We start from the raw sequence: 15925 nt of genomic DNA, 5'->3' as shown, positions 1-15925 counted from the left end.
AGGGCCTTCCTCGCTTGACTGCTCAAACACTTCCTCCATGCTGACAGTGTGTGGTGGGTAGCAATCTGCCGAAAAGATGTGTAGACTCATTTCAACCTCTGAGCCACACATGTCTCCTAACACCAGTCTCCAGTTCGATTAGTTGACATATGCCAGGTGATTACGGAATCTTTTTGTAAGGAGTCAAATCCTCACAAACAGGCTGATTTCTAAGAGAAAAAACTGAATGGTCCGCATTAGCATTCGCTGACATGTGTGCAGACTACTAAGCAAGTCCAAACCTCGTCATAATTGAGAGTTACAAGAAAAGTCGATCCATTACATCACTTGTGTTGAATATAAGAAGCTTTGAGGAGGCAAGAACACAGATGAATGAAAATAGTAACTCTAAAACTGTCCAGAATGCATGCAGACTTGTTGGGTGTATCAACATCGATTCAATGGTAAGGAATACATGTGTGACTTCAAAAGCGTAAAGATATCACTTTTGACATCGTTGTCAGGATGGCCGAGCGGTCTAAGGCGCCAGACTCAAGGTATTGCATCAGACCTTCTCCCCTAGTGGAGGTACGGGTGTTCTGGTCCACGAATGTGGGCGTGGGTTCAAATCCCACTCCTGACACACTTTTTTCCTCCCTCCAATCAAGCCCTTTTCGGAAGTCAGGAATCAGACTAGCATTTGGGGCTCTTTAGGGTAAATTGCAGACATTTATTTCCTTTAGTGCATTATTTAGGCTTAGATTGCATTCTGCTTCATCTATCTTAAATATCTTAAAGCGTCAAGAGTGGCATGAACAAAACTGAAAGGATATTGGTCCTTTTAAATGTGGTTATTAATAGCAAAAAGTTGTCCCGCGAGCCGGATTCGAACCAGCGACCTAAGGATTGCCAATTACAACTTTGCCACTACAGTCCTCCGCTCTACCAACTGAGCTATCACGGGCCTTGATACTTCAGGTCGTTTGAAAAGACGCCTCTCTTTCTAATCAATAGGGCCTTCCTCGCTTGACTGCTCAAACACTTCCTCCATGCTGACAGTGTGTGGTGGGTAGCAATCTGCCGAAAAGATGTGTAGACTCATTTCAACCTCTGAGCCACACATGTCTCCTAACACCAGTCTCCAGTTCGATTAGTTGACATATGCCAGGTGATTACGGAATCTTTTTGTAAGGAGTCAAATCCTCACAAACAGGCTGATTTCTAAGAGAAAAACCTGAATGGTCCGCATTAGCATTCGCTGAGATGTGTGCAGACTACTAAGCAAGTCCAAACCTCGTCATAATTGAGAGTTACAAGAAAAGTCGATCCATTACATCAGTTGTGTTGAATATAAGAAGCTTTGAGGAGGCAAGAACACAGATGAATGAAAATAGTAACTCTAAAACAGTCCAGAATGCATGCATACTTGTTGGGTGTATCAACATCGATTCAATGGTAAGGAATACATGTGTGACTTCAAAAGCGTAAAGATATCACTTTTGACATCGTTGTCAGGATGGCCGAGCGGTCTAAGGCGCCAGACTCAAGGTATTGCATCAGACCTTCTCCCCTAGTGGAGGTACGGGTGTTCTGGTCCACGAATGTGGGCGTGGGTTCAAATCCCACTCCTGACACACTTTTTTCCTCCCTCCAATCAAGCCCTTTTCGGAAGTCAGGAATCAGACTAGCATTTGGGGCTCTTTAGGGTAAATTGCAGACATTTATTTCCTTTAGTGCATTATTTAGGCTTAGATTGCATTCTGCTTCATCTATCTTAAATATCTTAAAGCGTCAAGAGTGGCATGAACAAAACTGAAAGGATATTGGTCCTTTTAAATGTGGTTATTAATAGCAAAAAGTTGTCCCGCGAGCCGGATTCGAACCAGCGACCTAAGGATTGCCAATTACAACTTTGCCACTACAGTCCTCCGCTCTACCAACTGAGCTATCACGGGCCTTGATACTTCAGGTCGTTTGAAAAGACGCCTCTCTTTCTAATCAATAGGGCCTTCCTCGCTTGACTGCTCAAACACTTCCTCCATGCTGACAGTGTGTGGTGGGTAGCAATCTGCCGAAAAGATGTGTAGACTCATTTCAACCTCTGAGCCACACATGTCTCCTAACACCAGTCTCCAGTTCGATTAGTTGACATATGCCAGGTGATTACGGAATCTTTTTGTAAGGAGTCAAATCCTCACAAACAGGCTGATTTCTAAGAGAAAAACTTGAATGGTCCGCATTAGCATTCGCTGAGATGTGTGCAGACTACTAAGCAAGTTCAAACCTCGTCATAATTGAGAGTTACAAGAAAAGTCGATCCATTACATCACTTGTGTTGAATATAAGAAGCTTTGAGGAGGCAAGAACACAGATGAATGAAAATAGTAACTCTAAAACTGTCCACAATGCATGCAGACTTGTTGGGTGTATCAACATCGATTCAATGGTAAGGAATACATGTGTGACTTCAAAAGCGTAAAGATATCACTTTTGACATCGTTGTCAGGATGGCCGAGCGGTCTAAGGCGCCAGACTCAAGGTATTGCATCAGACCTTCTCCGCTAGTGGAGGTACGGGTGTTCTGGTCCACGAATGTGGGCGTGGGTTCAAATCCCACTCCTGACACACTTTTTTCCTCCCTCCAATCAAGCCCTTTTCGGAAGTCAGGAATCAGACTACCATTTGGGGCTCTTTAGGGTAAATTGCAGACATTTATTTCCTTTAGTGCATTATTTAGGCTTAGATTGCATTCTGCTTCATCTATCTTAAATATCTTAAAGCGTCAAGAGTGGCATGAACAAAACTGAAAGGATATTGGTCCTTTTAAATGTGGTTATTAATAGCAAAAAGTTGTCCCGCGAGCCGGATTCGAACCAGCGACCTAAGGATTGCCAATTACAACTTTGCCACTACAGTCCTCCGCTCTACCAACTGAGCTATCACGGGCCTTGATACTTCAGGTCGTTTGAAAAGACGCCTCTCTTTCTAATCAATAGGGCCTTCCTCGCTTGACTGCTCAAACACTTCCTCCATGCTGACAGTGTGTGGTGGGTAGCAATCTGCCGAAAAGATGTGTAGACTCATTTCAACCTCTGAGCCACACATGTCTCCTAACACCAGTCTCCAGTTCGATTAGTTGACATATGCCAGGTGATTACGGAATCTTTTTGTAAGGAGTCAAATCCTCACAAACAGGCTGATTTCTAAGAGAAAAACTTGAATGGTCCGCATTAGCATTCGCTGAGATGTGTGCAGACTACTAAGCAAGTTCAAACCTCGTCATAATTGAGAGTTACAAGAAAAGTCGATCCATTACATCACTTGTGTTGAATATAAGAAGCTTTGAGGAGGCAAGAACACAGATGAATGAAAATAGTAACTCTAAAACTGTCCACAATGCATGCAGACTTGTTGGGTGTATCAACATCGATTCAATGGTAAGGAATACATGTGTGACTTCAAAAGCGTAAAGATATCACTTTTGACATCGTTGTCAGGATGGCCGAGCGGTCTAAGGCGCCAGACTCAAGGTATTGCATCAGACCTTCTCCGCTAGTGGAGGTACGGGTGTTCTGGTCCACGAATGTGGGCGTGGGTTCAAATCCCACTCCTGACACACTTTTTTCCTCCCTCCAATCAAGCCCTTCTCGGAAGTCAGGAATCAGACTACCATTTGGGGCTCTTTAGGGTAAATTGCAGACATTTATTTCCTTTAGTGCATTATTTAGGCTTAGATTGCATTCTGCTTCATCTATCTTAAATATCTTAAAGCGTCAAGAGTGGCATGAACAAAACTGAAAGGATATTGGTCCTTTTAAATGTGGTTATTAATAGCAAAAAGTTGTCCCGCGAGCCGGATTCGAACCAGCGACCTAAGGATTGCCAATTACAACTTTGCCACTACAGTCCTCCGCTCTACCAACTGAGCTATCACGGGCCTTGATACTTCAGGTCGTTTGAAAAGACGCCTCTCTTTCTAATCAATAGGGCCTTCCTCGCTTGACTGCTCAAACACTTCCTCCTTGCTGACAGTGTGTTGTGGGTAGCAATCTGCCGAAAAGATGTGTAGACTCATTTCAACCTCTGAGCCACACATGTCTCCTAACACCAGTCTCCAGTTCGACTACTTGACATATGCCAGGTGATTACGGAATCTTTTAGTAAGGAGTCGAATCCTCACAAACAGGCTGATTTCTAAGAGAAAAACCTGAATGGTCCGCATTAGCATTCGCTGAGATGTGTGCAGACTACTAAGCAAGTTCAAACCTCGTCATAATTGAGAGTTACAAGAAGAGTCGATCCATTACATCAGTTGTGTTGAATATAAGAAGCTTTGAGGAGGCAAGAACACAGATGAATGAAAATAGTAACTCTAAAACAGTCCAGAATGCATGCAGACTTGTTGGGTGTATCAACATCGATTCAATGGTAAGGAATACATGTGTGACTTCAAAAGCGTAAAGATATCACTTTTGACATCGTTGTCAGGATGGCCGAGCGGTCTAAGGCGCCAGACTCAAGGTATTGCATCAGACCTTCTCCCCTAGTGGAGGTACGGGTGTTCTGGTCCACGAATGTGGGCGTGGGTTCAAATCCCACTCCTGACACACTTTTTTCCTCCCTCCAATCAAGCCCTTTTCGGAAGTCAGGAATCAGACTAGCATTTGGGGCTCTTTAGGGTAAATTGCAGACATTTATTTCCTTTAGTGCATTATTTAGGCTTAGATTGCATTCTGCTTCATCTATCTTAAATATCTTAAAGCGTCAAGAGTGGCATGAACAAAACTGAAAGGATATTGGTCCTTTTAAATGTGGTTATTAATAGCAAAAAGTTGTCCCGCGAGCCGGATTCGAACCAGCGACCTAAGGATTGCCAATTACAACTTTGCCACTACAGTCCTCCGCTCTACCAACTGAGCTATCACGGGCCTTGATACTTCAGGTCGTTTGAAAAGACGCCTCTCTTTCTAATCAATAGGGCCTTCCTCGCTTGACTGCTCAAACACTTCCTCCTTGCTGACAGTGTGTGGTGGGTAGCAATCTGCCGAAAAGATGTGTAGACTCATTTCAACCTCTGAGCCACACATGTCTCCTAACACCAGTCTCCAGTTCGACTACTTGACATATGCCAGGTGATTACGGAATCTTTTAGTAAGGAGTCGAATCCTCACAAACAGGCTGATTTCTAAGAGAAAAACCTGAATGGTCCGCATTAGCATTCGCTGAGATGTGTGCAGACTACTAAGCAAGTTCAAACCTCGTCATAATTGAGAGTTACAAGAAGAGTCGATCCATTACATCACTTGTGTTGAATATAAGAAGCTTTGAGGAGGCAAGAACACAGATGAATGAAAATAGTAACTCTAAAACTGTCCACAATGCATGCAGACTTGTTGGGTGTATCAACATCGATTCAATGGTAAGGAATACATGTGTGACTTCAAAAGCGTAAAGATATCACTTTTGACATCGTTGTCAGGATGGCCGAGCGGTCTAAGGCGCCAGACTCAAGGTATTGCATCAGACCTTCTCCCCTAGTGGAGGTACGGGTGTTCTGGTCCACGAATGTGGGCGTGGGTTCAAATCCCACTCCTGACACACCTTTTTCCTCCCTCCAATCAAGCCCTTTTCGGAAGTCAGGAATCAGACTAGCATTTGGGGCTCTTTAGGGTAAATTGCAGACATTTATTTCCTTTAGTGCATTATTTAGGCTTAGATTGCATTCTGCTTCATCTATTTTAAATGTCTTAAAGCGTCAAGAGTGGCATGAACAAAACTGAAAGGATATTGGTCCTTTTAAATGTGGTTATTAATAGCAAAAAGTTGTCCCGCGAGCCGGATTCGAACCAGCGACCTAAGGATTGCCAATTACAACTTTGCCACTACAGTGCTCCGCTCTACCAACTGAGCTATCACGGGCCTTGATACTTCAGGTCGTTTGAAAAGAGGCCTCTCTTTCTAATCAATAGGGCCTTCCTCGCTTGACTGCTCAAACACTTCCTCCATGCTGACAGTGTGTTGTGGGTAGCAATCTGCCGAAAAGATGTGTAGACTCATTTCAACCTCTGAGCCACACATGTCTCCTAACACCAGTCTCCAGTTCGACTACTTGACATATGCCAGGTGATTACGGAATCTTTCAGTAAGGAGTCAAATCCTCACAAACAGGCTGATTTCTAAGAGAAAAACCTGAATGGTCCGCATTAGCATTCGCTGAGATGTGTGCAGACTACTAAGCAAGTCCAAACCTCGTCATAATTGAGAGTTACAAGAAAAGTCGATCCATTACATCACTTGTGTTGAATATAAGAAGCTTTGAGGAGGCAAGAACACAGATGAATGAAAATAGTAACTCTAAAACTGTCCACAATGCATGCAGACTTGTTGGGTGTATCAACATCGATTCAATGGTAAGGAATACATGTGTGACTTCAAAAGCGTAAAGATATCACTTTTGACATCGTTGTCAGGATGGCCGAGCGGTCTAAGGCGCCAGACTCAAGGTATTGCATCAGACCTTCTCCCCTAGTGGAGGTACGGGTGTTCTGGTCCACGAATGTGGGCGTGGGTTCAAATCCCACTCCTGACACACTTTTTTCCTCCCTCCAATCAAGCCCTTTTCGGAAGTCAGGAATCAGACTAGCATTCGGGGCTCTTTAGTGTAAATTGCAGACATTTATTTCCTTTAGTGCATTATTCAGGCTTAGATTGCATTCTGCTTCATCTATTTTAAATGTCTTAAAGCGTCAAGAGTGGCATGAACAAAACTGAAAGGATATTGGTCCTTTTAAATGTGGTTATTAATAGCAAAAAGTTGTCCCGCGAGCCGGATTCGAACCAGCGACCTAAGGATTGCCAATTACAACTTTGCCACTACAGTCCTCCGCTCTACCAACTGAGCTATCACGGGCCTTGATACTTCAGGTCGTTTGAAAAGACGCCTCTCTTTCTAATCAATAGGGCCTTCCTCGCTTGACTGCTCAAACACTTCCTCCTTGCTGACAGTGTGTTGTGGGTAGCAATCTGTCGAAAAGATGTGTAGACTCATTTCAACCTCTGAGCCACACATGTCTCCTAACACCAGTCTCCAGTTCGACTACTTGACATATGCCAGGTGATTACGGAATCTTTTAGTAAGGAGTCGAATCCTCACAAACAGGCTGATTTCTAAGAGAAAAACCTGAATGGTCCGCATTAGCATTCGCTGAGATGTGTGCAGACTACTAAGCAAGTTCAAACCTCGTCATAATTGAGAGTTACAAGAAGAGTCGATCCATTACATCACTTGTGTTGAATATAAGAAGCTTTGAGGAGGCAAGAACACAGATGAATGAAAATAGTAACTCTAAAACTGTCCACAATGCATGCAGACTTGTTGGGTGTATCAACATCGATTCAATGGTAAGGAATACATGTGTGACTTCAAAAGCGTAAAGATATCACTTTTGACATCGTTGTCAGGATGGCCGAGCGGTCTAAGGCGCCAGACTCAAGGTATTGCATCAGACCTTCTCCCCTAGTGGAGGTACGGGTGTTCTGGTCCACGAATGTGGGCGTGGGTTCAAATCCCACTCCTGACACACCTTTTTTCCTCCCTCCAATCAAGCCCTTTTCGGAAGTCAGGAATCAGACTAGCATTTGGGGCTCTTTAGGGTAAATTGCAGACATTTATTTCCTTTAGTGCATTATTTAGGCTTAGATTGCATTCTGCTTCATCTATTTTAAATGTCTTAAAGCGTCAAGAGTGGCATGAACAAAACTGAAAGGATATTGGTCCTTTAAATGTGGTTATTAATAGCAAAAAGTTGTCCCGCGAGCCGGATTCGAACCAGCGACCTAAGGATTGCCAATTACAACTTTGCCACTACAGTCCTCCGCTCTACCAACTGAGCTATCACGGGCCTTGATACTTCAGGTCGTTTGAAAAGACGCCTCTCTTTCTAATCAATAGGGCCTTCCTCGCTTGACTGCTCAAACACTTCCTCCTTGCTGACAGTGTGTTGTGGGTAGCAATCTGTCGAAAAGATGTGTAGACTCATTTCAACCTCTGAGCCACACATGTCTCCTAACACCAGTCTCCAGTTCGACTACTTGACATATGCCAGGTGATTACGGAATCTTTTAGTAAGGAGTCGAATCCTCACAAACAGGCTGATTTCTAAGAGAAAAACCTGAATGGTCCGCATTAGCATTCGCTGAGATGTGTGCAGACTACTAAGCAAGTCCAAACCTCGTCATAATTGAGAGTTACAAGAAAAGTCGATCCATTACATCAGTTGTGTTGAATATAAGAAGCTTTGAGGAGGCAAGAACACAGATGAATGAAAATAGTAACTCTAAAACTGTCCACAATGCATGCAGACTTGTTGGGTGTATCAACATCGATTCAATGGTAAGGAATACATGTGTGACTTCAAAAGCGTAAAGATATCACTTTTGACATCGTTGTCAGGATGGCCGAGCGGTCTAAGGCGCCAGACTCAAGGTATTGCATCAGACCTTCTCCCCTAGTGGAGGTACGGGTGTTCTGGTCCACGAATGTGGGCGTGGGTTCAAATCCCACTCCTGACACACTTTTTTCCTCCCTCCAATCAAGCCCTTTTCGGAAGTCAGGAATCAGACTAGCATTTGGGGCTCTTTAGGGTAAATTGCAGACATTTATTTCCTTTAGTGCATTATTTAGGCTTAGATTGCATTCTGCTTCATCTATTTTAAATGTCTTAAAGCGTCAAGAGTGGCATGAACAAAACTGAAAGGATATTGGTCCTTTTAAATGTGGTTATTAATAGCAAAAAGTTGTCCCGCGAGCCGGATTCGAACCAGCGACCTAAGGATTGCCAATTACAACTTTGCCACTACAGTCCTCCGCTCTACCAACTGAGCTATCACGGGCCTTGATACTTCAGGTCGTTTGAAAAGACGCCTCTCTTTCTAATCAATAGGGCCTTCCTCGCTTGACTGCTCAAACACTTCCTCCTTGCTGACAGTGTGTTGTGGGTAGCAATCTGTCGAAAAGATGTGTAGACTCATTTCAACCTCTGAGCCACACATGTCTCCTAACACCAGTCTCCAGTTCGACTACTTGACAGATGCCAGGTGATTATGGAATCTTTTAGTAAGGAGTCGAATCCTCACAAACAGGCTGATTTCTAAGAGAAAAACCTGAATGGTCCGCATTAGCATTCGCTGAGATGTGTGCAGACTACTAAGCAAGTTCAAACCTCGTCATAATTGAGAGTTACAAGAAGAGTCGATCCATTACATCAGTTGTGTTGAATATAAGAAGCTTTGAGGAGGCAAGAACACAGATGAATGAAAATAGTAACTCTAAAACTGTCCACAATGCATGCAGACTTGTTGGGTGTATCAACATCGATTCAATGGTAAGGAATACATGTGTGACTTCAAAAGCGTAAAGATATCACTTTTGACATCGTTGTCAGGATGGCCGAGCGGTCTAAGGCGCCAGACTCAAGGTATTGCATCAGACCTTCTCCCCTAGTGGAGGTACGGGTGTTCTGGTCCACGAATGTGGGCGTGGGTTCAAATCCCACTCCTGACACACTTTTTTCCTCCCTCCAATCAAGCCCTTTTCGGAAGTCAGGAATCAGACTAGCATTTGGGGCTCTTTAGGGTAAATTGCAGCTAGTTATGCATCAGAGTTTAAACAACTTATCAGTTATCTCTCCCTTCAGTTTAGACCAAATTATGTTATGTTAGATTACACCGCTCAGTCCTGCTCAACTCCTCCAGCCACGCTTGATATTCCCATGCCAGAAACCGTTAACTGGCAGAAGTCGCATCTGGCACACTGTGTGGTGGCGGGCAAGAATTTCCCTTCCAGGTTAAAACAACTGATATGCTTATGGAATGTTCAGGCTCTTTAGACTTACAGCTGATAAGGACCTCTCTCCCGGGTCAGATGGCCTTAATTACTGTTATTCTGTTGTGGAGCTATATAAGCGTGCCTCTCCCAGCTGTTTACAGGGTTTGTTTCACACTAGCCAGGGTTAGTTTATTTTGACCCTTGGGAGAGGAGCTAGTTTTCCAAAGTGTGTGTTTGTATTCGAAAGATTTACAGTACGGTAATCCCACTGAAACATCACGGGTAAGTCATATCTGTAAATAGTAAATAATCACTTGCTAAATATAACAAATATAACACACATGAGTGTGGTAATATACTTATTCCTTAATTCACCTACGAGATTTGATGTCAGCGTAAGTTATTTGCCAGCACTAATTACAAGTGAAACTGTAATTATTGAGTATAATTATTATATTATCATCACATTCAGTTTGTGATAGTAGCCAATGCCTTAGCTTAGTACTCTGGTTTTAGGTGGATGCAAGATGACTGAATTATGGTCCGATGCAGATGAAGATGAATTATTACTATCTGACATTGCCACATCTACAAGTTGGTCACTTGCCACTAATGTATCAGTCAATTCTGAATATATTCAAAATGAACCAAACCCATGTGGGGTGTTGCTGGATACTCGAACACAGTCTGATACAGTACAGCATGGCGCACATGATGAGGAAAATGAGTCAGCACTAGGTCATACCACTGATGATATTAAAGACCAGTTGGTATCAATTCAGCGTGACGTGTCTCTCGATTTACAAAGAAAGACGGATGCTACGCCCAGATATTTACCACAACAGGTTGAAACAGCAGTACAAAGTAATTTGCCTTTAGACATCCTGGCACTGAGTGATGCACCTACAGACATACCCGGACAGACTGATGATCCTCTGGATATACCAGCACAGACAGACGTGCCTGTGGACATACCTGGACAGACTGATGATCCTCTGGATATACCAGCACAGACAGACGTGCCTGTGGACATACCTGGACAGACTGATGATCCTCTGGATATACCAGCACAGACAGACGTGCCTGTGGACATACGCGAACAGACTGATGCTCCCATGGACATACACGAACACACAGATGCGCCTGTGGATATACCCGAACAGACTGATGCCCCTCTGGATATACCAGTACAGACTGACGTGCCTACAGACATACCCGAACAGACTGATGATCCTCTGGATATACCAGTACAGACTGATGCACATACAGACATACCCAAACACACTGTTGCGCCTTTTGACAAACCCGAACAGACTGATGCCCCCATGGACATACACGAACACACGGATGCGCCTGTAGACTTGCCAAAACAGACTGATACACCTGTATACATACCAGAACAGACAGATGCGCCTACAGATGTACCAGCACGGACTGATGTGTCTACATACATACCAACACAGGCTGATGCACCTATAGACATGCATGAACGGACTGATACGCCTATCGACATACCAGATCAGAGTGATACACCTACAGACATATTAGTACAGACTGATACGCCTACAGACTCGTTAATGCCATGTTATGGGCGCGGAGGAACATCATCTCTGAGAGATAGTGACAGTGACTTTGACAGTTCAGATAATGAACTATTGGCAACACTAAGGAGTAGAAAAGGACTGGTTCCTAACAACGACCCAACATCATCGTCAGGGGAAGAATATCATCCAGATAAAACCACTTTCAATTCATCAGACTCTGAGTTTTACTCCAGTTCGGAATCCTCAAATGAACCTTTGATCCAAAAGCGAAAGTTGTTAAAACTGAAGAAAAAGAAACCATGTGACAAAGCAAGCCTAAATTCGCCCGCAGCTGTGTCAGCGGAATCAAAGAATGGTCGACAGGTCCAAAACTATTCATCCCAAATGCGTCAAATTCATGAAAGAAGATTGTTACAGCTTGTTCAGTCTAACGGATACACTATACAACAGGTGCCTCGCGATGGTGACTGCTTCTTTACTGCGTCAGCGATCCATCTCTCAGGAAGTATGACTGCCACTCAGTTGAGAAAACAAATGTGTGATCATTTAGAAGAAAAGATGAATGAATATATTGACTTTTTTCCTATCAAAGAGGACAGTAATCTAGAAAAGTGGCAGGATTATTTGCTGGAAGTAGAAAAGCTGCGTGAGGCTGGTTACTTCTCAAGTAGAGTTGCAGATTTCCTCCCTCTGTCACTGGCAAACTGGTCAGGGCACTGTGTTCGAATATTTTGTAGCAAAGCATCTAACCCTCTCATAGACATTACGCCAACATCACAAGGAATTGAAAATGAAAAACGAATTGTCTTGGCATATACATCAATCACGGGACTTCCCGGCCACTATGATGCCTGTACGATTCCAGCAATACCATCTACGTCATCAACACACATTTGCCACGACAGCAGTGTATTGACGTCTCCTTCAACAACATCCCAGGTCATTTCATTCACCAATTCTGACGACTCCAATACAATTTCAGGTACATTAAATTCTGAAAGCGATGGTTTAGCTACATCACAATGTACTTACACAAACGATGCTGACATTCCAACACCCACTCTTAATATCCTCAAATCACCAAAGCCAAGAAAGTCAGCAGCTTTCAACACTCCCCCAAAGAGGAAATTATTCAGGAAGCGTCGATCAACTCCTGAAACCTGGATTAAAAATAAAAGGAAGCACCTGAGACTCTCTGGACAAGAATATGTGAATCAGGAAGGGAAGACTATGAGGGCTAGATCTGTACAAGCAGTTGACTGTTCAAAGTGTAGGTACAAATGTTCTGCAAACATCTCTGAAGAAACCCGCCAAAGTATTTTTAAAAACTTTTGGAACTTATCCTCATACACAAGGCAGAAAGACTTCATATGCTCAAATACAACAGAAAAGAAGACTCGAACATACTTGGATGAGGAAGAAAATGTTGTACAGAAAAAAACGTCAAGTTCACCGAACATACACTTTTCAACTGGATGGAGAGCGACACAATGTCTGCAAAACATTTTTCAGAAAAACTTTGGATGTTGGTGAATCCTATATCAACCACGCTCTACAAAATAAGAACCAGGGGACGTTCGCTGGAACTGAAAACAGAGGACACCACAAGCCACATAACAAGACTCCCGCCGGTACACTAAAATTTGTTCGAGAACACATAGAATCATTCCCGACAGTTGATGCTCACTATACCCGGCGAGACACAAACAGAAAGTTTTTGGGATCAACACTAAATATTAAAAAAATGTACGAACTGTACAAAGACAAGTGCTCCAGAGATGCTACCAAAGCAGTGTCTTCATCACTGTACAGGAAAGTGTTCACTGAGGAGTATAACTATTCTTTCCACGTGCCAAAGAAGGACCAGTGCTCTCTGTGCCAGAGGTACTACAGAGAACAGGAGAACGGGTCAGTTCAGCCAGAACTTGAACAGGAGTACACTCAACACCAAGAGAGAAAAATGAGAGCCCGTGAAGAAAAGATTAAGGACAAAGCCCTTGCTCTGGAGAACAAATCCATTTTTGTGGCAACATTTGATCTGGAGGCTGTATTGTATACACCATGTTCACTTGTCAGTGAACTCTTCTATATGAGGAAGTTAAACTGTTACAATTTTACAGTTTATGACCTTGCCACAAAAGGAGGCTCATGTTTTGTGTGGTCGGAAGTTGATGCCCAAAGAGGATCCTGTGAGGTTGCATCATGTCTGCAAATTCAGTTGAAGGCTTTACCACCTACCGTCAAGCATGTAGTTCTGTATTCAGACACCTGTTCAGGACAGAACAGAAACCAATATGTCGCAGCCTCCTTACTACATGCTGTGACCACTATTGAACACATTAGTACAATTGACCACAAATTTCTTGACCCAGGCCACACACAGATGGAGTGCGTTGCAATTCATTCCACCATTGAATTCGCCAAAAAGAAGACTAGTATCTATGTGCCAAGCCAGTGGGACACAGTTATAAGGATGGCCCGACGGAAAGATCCATATATTGTCATCCCAATACAGTATACCGATGTCATGGACTTTAAGAAATATGCCCATGGCAAATTGAGAAACACCAAAATTGATACTGATGGTGGTCGTGTGAACTGGATGTCAATGTGCTGGATGCGCTACATTAAAGACAACCCAGAAAGCATCTTCTTCAAGACTGAGCACAGCAATGAGCCATTCAGAGAACTGAAAGTGTCTACAGGCAGTCGTCGCGGAAGACCTCAGAGTATCTGTGAAACTCTGACCCAAAGGTACTCAGGAAAACAAGCAATTTCTTCAGCCAAGAAAAAAGACCTTATGTCACTCTGTCGATCGGGTATTATACCGAGAGAGTATCACAACTATTACAAAGAACTCCCGACAGATGCTGACAAAGTAGAATGCCTCCCCCTTCCTGACGCCCAGGAGCAGGATACGGACACTGATACTGACTGAAACAACAACCGTTGCTTTGTGCTATTATATGGCATAAATTATCATGTGGATTATGAGTATAGTGTAATTGTCATTGTGTCATAGTTTGAATTAATATATTTCTTAGTTACTTTCAATCAGACGGACAGTACACCATGTTTCCAAGAACAGGCTATGTTGTACTATTTCTAGAGTCATCATTTATGAAAAAAATCACTCCTTTCCAGAGGACATAGTTATGCAAACCTTTTCCTGTATGATATTTTACAAGTTTAAAGAGAATGAAATAGTGTTAAGAGGTGGATATTAATATCAACGATATCATCCATATTGACCTGGTCAGATTCAACGAGCATATATTTTAACGTCACTGTAATAGCAGTGTATGAAATGGTGTCTACCCGGCGGCCCGCTGCTTGTTAGTTACATGGCGGGCTTACAACTTCATTTTATAGCCATCCCTATGGGGCCATACCAGGTATACATTTGACCATGTCATTGACTACGGGAAATCTTTTACATAATAATTTACAAATGTGGTAGCTAGACGATATCTGTATAGTTCATGGTCAATCAAACCATAGCCTCCACAGATCAGCCTGCCTATTTATCTAACACTAAACGTGATTGGTCTAGAAAATGCTTTCTTCCAATGAACAGTGTTGTTCCTGACTGATAGTGTGTAACAATTTCACATCAATTCATTAAATACATTATTTTAACACCTTATTTCAGTTTCCTGTTTTGATATCAGGGCTGGTTACATGTTAACAGGGCCAGCAACATTTTTTCAGTTATTAAATGGTGGGTTGTAGGCGGTCTCTAGCCCGTGTTTTATATCGTATTGTCCTCTTTAATTACAATATTTTAGCTTACAATGCTAATTTTATGTTCGTATCTGTGAAAGCCTAGTATTTTTTACTGTCCTTCGATGACAGGTTTTTACGTTTTCAATTTATTGATTTTAAAGCTGACATGAATTAATTTAAATTGCTCTCGTCACAATATGGCTGTAATATTGCCGATGTGACGATACATTCCTTGCTGTTTTTAAGGGATTTCATACACAACACTGTAATAATGAAAATGGGCATCCAGAACAATTGATAACATTACTGGAATAAGAGAACTATGTATGTCATCAAACACTTAATGTGTTTTTACAGTGTCCTACTGGAATCTGTGTGATGTAATCTTGATTCACGTATAACAGATGCAATTTTTAGCATCAACAGTTTTTAGTCTTCATCTATGTCATTGTCTAGTGTCATAATTCGATTACGTTACACCAAGCGGCCTTTGTTATGAACTGTTACATATATCCCTAATTTGACTTAATATGTAATGGGTGTGTCTGTGGTTGCGTATTTGTGTATGTATGTGTCTGTGTTTGATATATATTCTATTCAGTTCCTTGAAGCTGTACTGTTTATGAATTTCTGTTTACAAGTAACATGATAGTGAAATAGTTAAAATGCTGAAATACTGAAATGCTGAAAGTATTAGTTTAAATGGTTATATTCATCAATAAAACAGTACACAGTAATGTTGAACTGTGGAACTATGTTGAAAGTATTGACTCTGTTTTTCATGAATATATCTGTGAGAAAGGCTTGAACGTGGTTAAGCAGTTACTTATGTCTTCAGTGATAACAACAT

The 15925-nt window shown here is 42.4% G+C and overlaps 19 non-coding genes across 19 annotated transcripts; 10 read left to right on the top strand and 9 right to left on the bottom strand.

The window, feature by feature from the left end:
* The first annotated feature begins 498 nt into the window (after positions 1 to 498).
* Trnal-caa (transfer RNA leucine (anticodon CAA)) lies at positions 499 to 622 on the top strand. The gene is made up of 2 exons: positions 499 to 536; positions 577 to 622. It is a non-coding gene; the product is annotated as a tRNA-Leu (tRNA).
* A 228-nt stretch (positions 623 to 850) lies between these two features.
* Trnay-gua (transfer RNA tyrosine (anticodon GUA)) lies at positions 851 to 943 on the bottom strand. Its single transcript has 2 exons — positions 907 to 943; positions 851 to 886 (listed from the first exon to the last, which is right to left on the bottom strand). It is a non-coding gene; the product is annotated as a tRNA-Tyr (tRNA).
* A 546-nt stretch (positions 944 to 1489) lies between these two features.
* Trnal-caa (transfer RNA leucine (anticodon CAA)) lies at positions 1490 to 1613 on the top strand. Its single transcript has 2 exons — positions 1490 to 1527; positions 1568 to 1613. It is a non-coding gene; the product is annotated as a tRNA-Leu (tRNA).
* A 228-nt stretch (positions 1614 to 1841) lies between these two features.
* On the bottom strand, positions 1842 to 1934 carry Trnay-gua (transfer RNA tyrosine (anticodon GUA)). Its single transcript has 2 exons — positions 1898 to 1934; positions 1842 to 1877 (listed from the first exon to the last, which is right to left on the bottom strand). It is a non-coding gene; the product is annotated as a tRNA-Tyr (tRNA).
* A 546-nt stretch (positions 1935 to 2480) lies between these two features.
* Trnal-caa (transfer RNA leucine (anticodon CAA)) lies at positions 2481 to 2604 on the top strand. Its single transcript has 2 exons — positions 2481 to 2518; positions 2559 to 2604. It is a non-coding gene; the product is annotated as a tRNA-Leu (tRNA).
* Positions 2605 to 2832: 228 nt separating this feature from the next.
* Positions 2833 to 2925, bottom strand: Trnay-gua (transfer RNA tyrosine (anticodon GUA)). Its single transcript has 2 exons — positions 2889 to 2925; positions 2833 to 2868 (listed from the first exon to the last, which is right to left on the bottom strand). It is a non-coding gene; the product is annotated as a tRNA-Tyr (tRNA).
* Positions 2926 to 3471: 546 nt separating this feature from the next.
* On the top strand, positions 3472 to 3595 carry Trnal-caa (transfer RNA leucine (anticodon CAA)). The gene is made up of 2 exons: positions 3472 to 3509; positions 3550 to 3595. It is a non-coding gene; the product is annotated as a tRNA-Leu (tRNA).
* Positions 3596 to 3823: 228 nt separating this feature from the next.
* Positions 3824 to 3916, bottom strand: Trnay-gua (transfer RNA tyrosine (anticodon GUA)). Its single transcript has 2 exons — positions 3880 to 3916; positions 3824 to 3859 (listed from the first exon to the last, which is right to left on the bottom strand). It is a non-coding gene; the product is annotated as a tRNA-Tyr (tRNA).
* Positions 3917 to 4462: 546 nt separating this feature from the next.
* Trnal-caa (transfer RNA leucine (anticodon CAA)) lies at positions 4463 to 4586 on the top strand. The gene is made up of 2 exons: positions 4463 to 4500; positions 4541 to 4586. It is a non-coding gene; the product is annotated as a tRNA-Leu (tRNA).
* Positions 4587 to 4814: 228 nt separating this feature from the next.
* Trnay-gua (transfer RNA tyrosine (anticodon GUA)) lies at positions 4815 to 4907 on the bottom strand. The gene is made up of 2 exons: positions 4871 to 4907; positions 4815 to 4850 (listed from the first exon to the last, which is right to left on the bottom strand). It is a non-coding gene; the product is annotated as a tRNA-Tyr (tRNA).
* Positions 4908 to 5453: 546 nt separating this feature from the next.
* Trnal-caa (transfer RNA leucine (anticodon CAA)) lies at positions 5454 to 5577 on the top strand. Its single transcript has 2 exons — positions 5454 to 5491; positions 5532 to 5577. It is a non-coding gene; the product is annotated as a tRNA-Leu (tRNA).
* A 228-nt stretch (positions 5578 to 5805) lies between these two features.
* On the bottom strand, positions 5806 to 5898 carry Trnay-gua (transfer RNA tyrosine (anticodon GUA)). The gene is made up of 2 exons: positions 5862 to 5898; positions 5806 to 5841 (listed from the first exon to the last, which is right to left on the bottom strand). It is a non-coding gene; the product is annotated as a tRNA-Tyr (tRNA).
* Positions 5899 to 6444: 546 nt separating this feature from the next.
* Positions 6445 to 6568, top strand: Trnal-caa (transfer RNA leucine (anticodon CAA)). The gene is made up of 2 exons: positions 6445 to 6482; positions 6523 to 6568. It is a non-coding gene; the product is annotated as a tRNA-Leu (tRNA).
* Positions 6569 to 6796: 228 nt separating this feature from the next.
* On the bottom strand, positions 6797 to 6889 carry Trnay-gua (transfer RNA tyrosine (anticodon GUA)). Its single transcript has 2 exons — positions 6853 to 6889; positions 6797 to 6832 (listed from the first exon to the last, which is right to left on the bottom strand). It is a non-coding gene; the product is annotated as a tRNA-Tyr (tRNA).
* A 546-nt stretch (positions 6890 to 7435) lies between these two features.
* On the top strand, positions 7436 to 7559 carry Trnal-caa (transfer RNA leucine (anticodon CAA)). The gene is made up of 2 exons: positions 7436 to 7473; positions 7514 to 7559. It is a non-coding gene; the product is annotated as a tRNA-Leu (tRNA).
* A 228-nt stretch (positions 7560 to 7787) lies between these two features.
* Positions 7788 to 7880, bottom strand: Trnay-gua (transfer RNA tyrosine (anticodon GUA)). Its single transcript has 2 exons — positions 7844 to 7880; positions 7788 to 7823 (listed from the first exon to the last, which is right to left on the bottom strand). It is a non-coding gene; the product is annotated as a tRNA-Tyr (tRNA).
* A 546-nt stretch (positions 7881 to 8426) lies between these two features.
* Trnal-caa (transfer RNA leucine (anticodon CAA)) lies at positions 8427 to 8550 on the top strand. The gene is made up of 2 exons: positions 8427 to 8464; positions 8505 to 8550. It is a non-coding gene; the product is annotated as a tRNA-Leu (tRNA).
* A 228-nt stretch (positions 8551 to 8778) lies between these two features.
* Positions 8779 to 8871, bottom strand: Trnay-gua (transfer RNA tyrosine (anticodon GUA)). Its single transcript has 2 exons — positions 8835 to 8871; positions 8779 to 8814 (listed from the first exon to the last, which is right to left on the bottom strand). It is a non-coding gene; the product is annotated as a tRNA-Tyr (tRNA).
* A 546-nt stretch (positions 8872 to 9417) lies between these two features.
* Positions 9418 to 9541, top strand: Trnal-caa (transfer RNA leucine (anticodon CAA)). The gene is made up of 2 exons: positions 9418 to 9455; positions 9496 to 9541. It is a non-coding gene; the product is annotated as a tRNA-Leu (tRNA).
* The last annotated feature ends 6384 nt before the right edge of the window (positions 9542 to 15925 follow it).

The sequence above is a fragment of the Haliotis asinina genome, chromosome 7 (genome assembly GCF_037392515.1).
Source record: "Haliotis asinina isolate JCU_RB_2024 chromosome 7, JCU_Hal_asi_v2, whole genome shotgun sequence".
Taxonomy (NCBI): domain Eukaryota; kingdom Metazoa; phylum Mollusca; class Gastropoda; order Lepetellida; family Haliotidae; genus Haliotis; species Haliotis asinina.
The sequence above is the reverse complement of the archived record's forward strand: the minus strand, read 5'-3'. Positions and strand labels throughout refer to the sequence as shown.